This window comes from Colobus angolensis, unplaced genomic scaffold, assembly GCF_000951035.1.
Source record: "Colobus angolensis palliatus isolate OR3802 unplaced genomic scaffold, Cang.pa_1.0 Scaffold456, whole genome shotgun sequence".
Taxonomy (NCBI): domain Eukaryota; kingdom Metazoa; phylum Chordata; class Mammalia; order Primates; family Cercopithecidae; genus Colobus; species Colobus angolensis.
This window is the reverse complement of record NW_012117999.1, coordinates 2,677,198-2,687,009: the sequence shown is the minus strand read 5'-3', so window position 1 is coordinate 2,687,009 and position 9,812 is coordinate 2,677,198. Positions and strand designations below refer to the sequence as shown.

At 36.0% G+C, this 9,812-nt stretch overlaps 1 pseudogene; it reads right to left on the bottom strand.

Moving 5' to 3' along the window:
• LOC105523252 overlaps positions 1-2,993 on the bottom strand; it is a 30,046-nt pseudogene extending 27,053 nt beyond the window's left edge.
• Positions 2,994-9,812: the final 6,819 nt, after the last annotated feature.

Below are 9,812 nucleotides of genomic sequence, written 5' to 3'. Positions count from 1 at the left end.
AAAAAAAAAAAAAAAAAAAAAAAGAACAATATTGGAAAAAAGAAATGTAGTTATTGTGAACAGAAGAGGTATAAAAGAATAGGTATAAAAAGATTGGAAAGGTTCAAAGTATACACAGTTAATTTTGAAAAATTCCAAGTTTTTGAAAAAATAGAAATAGAAATGCATACGTTACTCATTTTGAGGTATTTTACAGGAAAAAAGCCCTTTGAATATCACAACACAAAAATATACATTACATGAACCAAACTGTCTACCACATAAGCATGCTTAATATATTTATGTAAAGTTTATCCAGAAAACAATGATAAATCTATTAATTGAAATTACTTCAAAATATTTTAAATTTTGATTACCAGTTGAGCTGCAAGCTGCTATACTGTGATCTAGCCACCTTAGTTTTACCAGTTTATAAGAAGGTAGGGAAAACTGGAAAATGGAAATTCATAGAAAAGCCAATAAACATTTAATAAATTTTTGAGTTACAGTTTCTCAGTGGGCTGAGCCCATGAAGAAATTATTCATTTGAATTTTTCATCAGCATCTCTGAGTGGTGGATATTGTAAGATGTATAAGATGGGACTGGTGCTTAAGGAGGTCACAGCGTAGAAGGCAGTAGGTGCTAAAATAAAAAATAAAGTGCAGTCATTTCATCAGGCAGACTACTTAAGCTCGGATTGTGGTGCTCCCACTTCCTAGTCATTGAATAACCTTGGGGAAATTGTTTAGCTTTTTTGGGCCTCAGTTTCCTTATCTGTAAAATGGGGACACTATCAGTACGTATCTCATAGGATTATTATGAGGAAGAATTGTTAAAACAGGAAAGGGGATGGAACAGTCCCTGGTACAGTGGAAACTATCTATCAACAGCAGTTGCTATTATGAAACCTGTGATGGCTGCCAGAACAGAGTAGAATGGGGGCACAAAGATAGAGAGGCTAATTATCTAGGGATATGAAGGAAAACATCCTAGAGAGCAGATAGAAGGTGGGTAGGCATTTACCTGGGTGATTGGATAAGGGGGGGTGATATGGTTTGACTGTGTCCCCACCCGAAATCTCACACTGAATTGTCATTTGAGTTATAATTCCCACGGGTTGGGGGAAGGACCTCCTGGGTGGTGATATGATCATGGGGGCGGTTCCCCCATGCTGTTTTCATGATAGTGGATGAGTTCTCACAAGATCTAACGGTTTCATATGGGGCTTTTCTATCTTTACTCTGTACTTCTTTCTCTTGCCACCACTTGAATAAGGACCTGTTTACTTCCCCTTCTGCCATGACTGTAAGTTTCCTGAGGCCTCCCAAGCCATGCAGAACTGTGAATCAATTAAACGTCTTTCCTTTACAAATTACCCAGTCTTGGGTAGGTCCTTATAGCAGCATGAGAATGGACTACAACACGGGGTCCAGGGTAGAGGGAGCAGTGAAAACAAAACTACAAAGGCAGGAGACATTCTGAGGCACTTGGTGAACTGCCCCTAGCAGGGTAAGGTGGGATGCTACAGTGTGAGGGTGTCTAGTGACTGAGGAGTTCTGGGATCAGAGCCTGGGGGCCTTATAGGGCCATACTAAAAATCTTTCATGAATCTTAGGGTCAGTGGTTTCCTGAGAAAGAGGGTTCTGTGGAATTGCTCTAGCCACTGTGAAGAGGAGGTTTGAGTGGGATGGTGCTTACCCCAGTTCTAGCCAGAGCAAAACTGCTTTGATCTCTTTTATATAGTGTGTTTTCACGTAAGATATTTATGTGAAGAAAAGAATCTGTTCCTTAAAAATATTTTAAATAACTCTTATTGCATATATTTAAGGTATACAACGTGGCATTATGAGATGCACACATGGTGTTATGAGATATATACCCATCATCTCAGTTACCCATCTCCCCTGTAAGAACAGCTATAATCTACTCATTTAGCAAAAATTCTGAATACACTGCTGTTAACAATAGTTCTCATGTTGTACATGAGACATTTAGACTTGTTTATTCTACATATCTGATACTTCATATTAATTGACCTACATCCCCTTTTTCCTACCCCTCACCCAGCTCCTGATAACCACTATTTTATTCTCTATCTATGTATACATATTTGACTTTCTTAAAAAACATTTGAATTTAAAATAAAAATCCACTGAAGCTTTTGATCAAGGAAGAAATAGGACCAAATTTGAATTTTAAAATAACTTTGAGAGCACTTATTTAGTTACTTAGCAAAGACTACAGAACTTACAATGTGCCAGACACTGTTGTAAACATTATAAATATTAATTATTGGGGCCAGATGCGGTGGCTCACACCTGTAGTCCCAGCACTTTCAGAGGCCTAGGCGGGTGGATCACTTGAGGCCAGGAGTACGAGACCAGCCTGGTCAACATGGAGAAACCCCGTCTCTTCTGGTGGCGGGTGCCTGTAATCCCTTCTACTTGGAAGGCTGGGACAGGAGAATCGCTTGAATCCAGGAGGCAGAGGTTGCAGTGAGCTGAGATCGCACCACTGCATCCCAGCCTGGGCAAGAAAGCAAAGCTCTGTCTCAAAAGAAATACATACACATATATGCGTGTGCGTGTGTATATATAAAAATACGTGTGTGTGTATATGTGTATATATATGATATTAGATGGGAAGAGTTGATAAAAATTCAAAGGGTTCGCTGAACAACTCATGTGATGCATCTTTAGCTCTGAAAGCCTTTACACATTCACTTAAAAAATAACCTTCACTGTCAGTACTTTCCGCTTCTCTGAAACCTTACATTTTTTTCTTCATATTTTTGTGAGTACAAATGTTAAAAAAGCAAAACAAAACAAAAAAAAACTTTGGGATAAAAAAGTTATTTACGAGTTTACATGTTGCACTTGGTAAGAATTACTTGTAAAAAGAGAGGGGAGTGTTGAGAACAGTGTGTGGGAGAGGAAGCGCGGCATGCTACAGCCTCTGGGACAGCCAGGAGCAGCACCGCATCTGGAACCATGAGATTCGCTCCATCCTGCATCACGGGGAGCATGGTCTAGGCCCTTCAGGGGCCAACGCAGGGTGGAAGTAGTGGGTGATCCTGTGCCATGTGGAGAACCAGGTGTGGCTCTCAACATCCTCGGTACTATTTCTGGGAGCTGCTTTGGAAATTTTGGAGATGGTTTTGGTAGTCACTAAAATGGAGAGGGTGCCCCTGGCATTCAGTGGGTGGGGGCTAGGGATACTAGACACCCTGTAATATACAGAATATTCCTCGATCCTGCATGGGTTTCCATATGCACTCAGATGAAATATCTGGCTGTAATTACAGAAGGCTGTAAACCTAACGTTGTCACACGAAAACACAAAGTATTTTTAAAAGCATGATTTATGTTGAATTGCTCAGTAGTGGAGCTACTGTGTAAAGAAAGGAAAGGCTGTATTTTGGTCAGAGTTTTTGGGATTTGTTTTTGCTAGGAGTTGTTCACTTTCAGAAAATAACAACACAGGACAGTAACACTGCTCATAGCATTTGAATTCCCAGTCTAATCACCTATATCAGTCTGCCTGTGTAGCTGCCACATTCACCATGAGCCTACGCCAGTCTACCTCTGAACAGATGCAAGTGTCTGATTACTTCATTATGTCACCACTGTCCTGCTCCAAGGCATTTATATATTTTTCCTTTAGATTGCATAGTTTATCTGAATTTCTTTGAGGAGAATACAGGTGTGTCATAAAATATTTGCTATAAAAATGGGGCTTGGAGTATGACAGCATTGAGAGCCAATGTGACAAAGTAACATAAAACTGTTTTCAGACCACTCAGTTTCTCTTACGCTGTGGTGAATTGGGAATCCAGTTCATTTCTGGATTTGATTTTAACGTTTCCAAATAGAGACCATTTTAATTCACATACTGTGGAAAATTGAGGGTGATAAAGCACACTAGAAGCAAGAAGACCCTTGTGTGTGCTACAGAAGAGCTCAGCCATCAAGGTGCGCAGGGGCTCATCTGGCAAGTCCAGACCACAGTCCTGGGCAAGATGCTTAAGGCTATTACGTGTCTGTAATTTTGGAAAATATACTTCCAGTGTCAGGCCCCATGCTGGCTACTTGTCTTGAAACCCAGTCAAAAATAATTTCAGAAGGTGATATATTACAGTTTTGCCTTTTTCTATTGAAGAAAAACTGTTTTAAAATTAATTTGATAATATATTTTATGCACATTATCACAAATATGCAACTATTCATCACATTTAATGTCAGATTTCCCAGCATTAAAAAACAGTCAGAATCCAAATTCTTAAAAAAAATTGTATTTCTTAAAAAACAGACAAAGCTTGATTTTTCTTCCCTGGTCCTTCATGTCTTTGGCTTAATATTTTCATCAAGTACTGTTCAGTTTATCAATGCATTTGCCAGAATATCATTTACATATGTCCCAAACAGGATGTAGTAAGCTCCTTTGAGATACCCGAGTCTATACAATTCTGAACAAATTGAACTCTGGATGGACTAGTTGGTTAAGTCATATGCTTGTTATTCTTTGAGAAAATCTTCTCTGGAGGTTGCATCAAAATGTTTTTCAGTCCAGACATGGCCCCTTGCCTCTTAACTAGCCATTTTATGTTATAAGCATACTTCTATTTAACCTTTTCCTTACGTGAAACAAATTGGAACATTTATTAAACATTTTTTTTAAAGTAAATGAAAACATTTAGTATCTATAATGGGATAGGATGCAGGGAGAGGTAGAGACAGAGACCATGCTTTTCACTCACTAGCTTTCCATTAATAAGCTAAAATAAATTTTTACTTTATAACTCTAATGGGTATTTCTGAACAGATTGTTGGCAGGCACCATCTTAATAACAAGTAAAAATATTTGAATCACAGTTGCAAAGTCCCCAAATACAAATTTTCTTCCTCTTTTAATACCAATATTAGTTGTATTTAATATATACTAAATTCTGATAACTACTAGTTCATGTAGATCCTGAGACCACTTATTGTGATTTACTATGGTTGTGTATTTAATTAAAGTAACAATTTGCATGAATAAATAGAATAGCAATGCTTAACTGAGAACCAGTTAATATATAACTTCCAACTGATCTAACTACATGATTAGTCATGCATAGCTAATGTTATAATAATTAGTGATTATTTTATATCTTTGTTCAGCAATGTGATGAAGGGGACACATTTTCTGTTTAGTCAGAGGTCCTTGGAAATATTTTACCCCAAAAGGCTTTGCTAGATAGCTAACTGTATAAATCTAACTGTATTCCAAATATATTCTAAATATCTAACTAAATAATTCTGAAGTAGATAATTTTTGTAACTGTTATGATTACTAATTGGATAATTTGGTATATTAATACTATCTTGAAAAGTATTTGTTTAAGACCCTTTTGGGCTCTCAATATAAGGATTTTTCTGTTAATTTTATAAATACATATTTATAAAATATTTGTTTACTATGGGCAAGGTAGTATGCAAACACTAATCTTATTCAAGTATATCCCTAAGTGCTTGGATCATTGGAAGTAAATGGGTAGAACTAAGAGATTTAATCTAATTAACAGCAACTTCTTTTTCCAAAGCTACAGAATCAAGTAAGTATCACCTTGATCTCTCATAAGAGTTGGTGCTATTTTCTGTTATTTCAAAACCTAATTATTTTCTGCCTGGGATAATGCATTTTCTATCTTTCAATTTTTTATACTGCAAATTAACAAGTACAGTGCTTTGGTTTATTGTTTGTGACTCATAACAAGATGATCAGAAACCTACTTTTTAATTAATTTTCCTCTTTCCCTCTCATACTTCATGTCATCACCTTCTGCACAAAGCTATCTTTGAGATTTTCTGGTAGAAAGGGATCTTTCGCACCTTGATACTCTAACGTTTTCCCATGCCTTACCATAGGAATCACCACGTTTTATCTACTATCCCAACCCCTATTTCTCAACTCCTAATTCAGTCTACTTTTTGAGGGCTATTTTTTTTCATTTTGCACCTTTATTAGATACCCCCAGATACCCCGTCCCCACCCTCCTCCCTCCCCACACACACAGTCTCTCTCTCTCTTACACTCCTAGTCAATTTTCAGTAGAATCTACTGGTGTTTTACAGGCCTTCCATGAGGTCTGAAGAATAATTGCAGTGAAAGTAATAGGTTTGCCATAAAATACAGTTATAATTATTCAAATTAGATAATCTGAATCCTTTATCCATATTTATAACTTAGGGTTAGTACCTTGTGACCATTTCTGAGTTTATAAAATTAATTTATGTACAAATCTTTATACAGCACTTACTATGTACCACGCAGTCTTCTGAGTGTTTTACAAGTATTCAATTATTTAATCCTCATTACAACCCTAAAGGTAAGTACTTTTGATTATCACTACTTTATAAGTGAAGAGATTTGGACACAGGGGTATTAGATTTTTGTCTAAAGTTGCACAAGTACATGGCAAAGCTGGCTTCACCCCAGATTATCTGGCTCTTAATCACTGTTTCAGATTCTTTCTAAAAATCAGCGCAGTTATTTCCTCAGATCTTTGAGTCTCATGTTGAGTCATGTAGAAGAAGGAATGAAGATGAATAACTTCAATTAGGGCTGTGCATTTTTAGGGCTAGACCAGAGGATGTAAATCCAAGCTTTTTCTTATTCCTAATATCAGTGCAGTACTAGCTTTTCTTGGTACATGAAATCTTTTAGCAAATTGAGAAAATAGTATTTTAATTTTAGGTTGTGTTGGTATGCAGCTGGTACCATGGTTCATAGGGCTAACATGACAATGTCTGAAAGGTAGCTGGGGATCGTAAGGAAGATGTCCATGAAATGAGGTAATGGCAGGTTTCTCCAAAAGGGAAGGTAGAAACTTTCTGAAAAGATTCAGGCTAAAATTTTTCAAATGCTTTATTAAGTTTGGAATATTTTTATAAAATAACAGAAAAATTTCTTTGACAAATTCAGCAACAATGCCAATACTGTGTTTCCAGGACTTCATCCATTTCTTCTAGTTTATCCAATCTATTGGTGTATGATGGTTCACAGCAGTCTTTTATGATCCTTTGTATTTCTATGGTATCAATTGTGATGTCTCTCCTTTAATTTATGGTTTTATTTATTTGAGTCTTCTCTTTTTTTTCTGAAAAATAGTCTAGCTAAATGTCAATCTTTTCAAAAAACCAACAACTTTTTGTCAATCACTTTTATTTTTATTAGTCTCTAATTTATTTTTGCTTTAATCTTTATTATTTCCTTCCTTCTGTAATTACTTTATGCTTAGTCTATTCCTTTTTCCCTAGTTCTTCGAGGTTCAAAGTTGTTTATTTGAGATCTTTCTTTTTTCTTTATGTAGGTGTTTATCACTGTGAACTTTCCTCTTAGAAATGCTTTTGCTGCATCCTATAGTCTTTCCACTTTTGTTTGTCTCAGGATATTTTTAAATGTCATTTTTGACTTCTTCTTTGACATATTGATTGTTTAGGTATATGTTGTTTAATTTCCACATAGTTGTAAAATTTCCAGTTTTTCTTTTATTGCTTTGTCTTTTTATACCACTGTGGCTAGAAAAGATACTTGATATGATTTCAATCTTCTTAAATTTGTTAAGACTTATTTTGTGGCTCAACATATGATCTAAGCAGGAGAATGTTTCCTGTGTCCTTGAAAATAATTTGTATTCTTTTGCTGCTGGATGGCATGTTCTGTGTTTGTCTGTTAGGTTCATGTGGCCCATAGTGTTATTCCTCCCACTGTTTCCTTATTTATTTTTTTGTCTGGATGATCTATACATTTTTCAATGGGGATTATTAAAGTCCCCATAATACTACTGTATTGCTGTCTATTTCTCTCTTCCATTCTGTTAATATTTGCTTTGTATATTTAGGTGTCCCAACATTGGGTGCATATATAATTGTTACATCCTTTGTCATTATATAATGATCTTCTTGGTCTTGTCATAGATTTTTACTTAAAGTCTATTTTGTCTGATATAAGTGTAACCATCTCTGTTCCTTTTTGGGTGTGATTTGCATGGAATATCTTTTTCCATCCCTTCACTTTCAGCCTATATACATTCTTTCTCTCTCTCTCTTCCTCTGGAACTCCCATAATTTGTACATTGGTTTGCTTCATGGTGTCCTAAAATCCTAGAAGCTTTATTCACTCTTCTTCATTCTTTTTCTTCTCCTCTGATTGAATAGTGACTTGTCTTTGAGTTTACAAATTCTTTCTTTTGTTTAATTTAGCCTGCTATTAAAGCTCTCTATTGTATTTCTTATTTCATTTACTGAATTTTTCAGCTTCAGAATTTCTGTTTGGTTCTTTTTCATTATTTCTATCTTGTTGTTAGACTTATCATTTTATTTATACACTGTTTTCCTTATTTCATTGAGTTATCTGTGTTTGCTTATAGCTTGCTAAACTTCCTTAAAACAATTATTTTGAATTACTTGCCAGGCAGTTCATAGAGCTCCATTTCTTTGTGGTTGTCACTGGAAAATTATTATATTACTTTGGTGGTACCATGTTTCCTTGATTTTTCTTGTATGTATGTTCTTTGAAATCTTGCATTGTTGTTTTTGCCTTTGAAGAAGCAGTCACCTCTTCCAGTCTTTATTGACTGGTTCTGGAAGAGAAAGACTTCTACCATTAGCTTGGCTAAAGACTTGGAGGTCTCAGACGTTTTCTGTGAGTGCCCCTGCTCTACTCCCCTTTTTCATTTTTGGAAGGGAATTCTTAGGATTGCATGTTTTCTCTAAATCCTGGAAAGCTAGGTTGGGGCTGAGAGCCTCCTGTTTATTTTTCCTAGGGTAGTGCTCTGAAGTGTTCCCGGTTAGGCACCTTCTTCCAACATAGCAGAGTCAAGCCTGTCTGTATGAACTCATGCACAATCTTCAGAGGCTCACAGGCACCATCAGTTAGTGCACACACAGGATGTCAGCTATATGGGACATGCAGAGTACTGGAAGCATGGATCGGCTAGGTTGGAGGGGGTTTGCAGGTGATATATCCTCTGAGATTTTTGAATGAGCCTCTTCATGAAGTCTCTCATGTAGTTAGAATCTGTAGCCTGTTGTTGAGTTCTGCACCTGGGATGCTGTGAGCCCATGCCCCTTTTCACTGCTCCTAGCTGCCTACAGACTGTGTTTATTCCCTCAGTGTTCTGGGTGGGGTGAGAAATAGGCAGGCTTCTTGGGCAGTGTCCCACATGGCTGGGGAAGCCAGGCACTGTCTCATTTTCCCTAATAAGACAAACTGTAGGCCAAGGGGGTCTCTTTTATATATATCATCTATAGACGAAATAAATTGGTTATCTTCTCAGAATGTTTTTCAAAGAATAAAATATTTGAAATAATAAATTTTACATACATTTCTAAAGTGTAAACTTACAAAATACATGATAAATTCTAGATACATTTCTTTTTCCTCAATTTGATGAAAGCCAAAAGTTAATAATCTAATGATTGATATTTTCCTATAAAGTATATATATATACACTTCAAAATCATGATTTAAAACAATTCAATAAATTCCATATTTCATATTTCACACTGGGAAATTCCTTGAGTTGTCTATTATTCCTCTCCATATCTGATTTCTTTGTTTCTTGGGGAAACAGAGAAAAAAACCAGACCATATTCAATATAATTTGAAACTCGGTCCTCAAGATATCTTGAAACTTCATGAACTTATTTGAATTTTACACTTTGAAAATAAATTTTGATTATAATATCCATTACTTATTTTCATGAGTTTCAAATGATGCCACTAGACTACCTTGAAACTTATCATAGAACCATTTAATAAGTATACATCAATAGCCCTTATGAAGCTT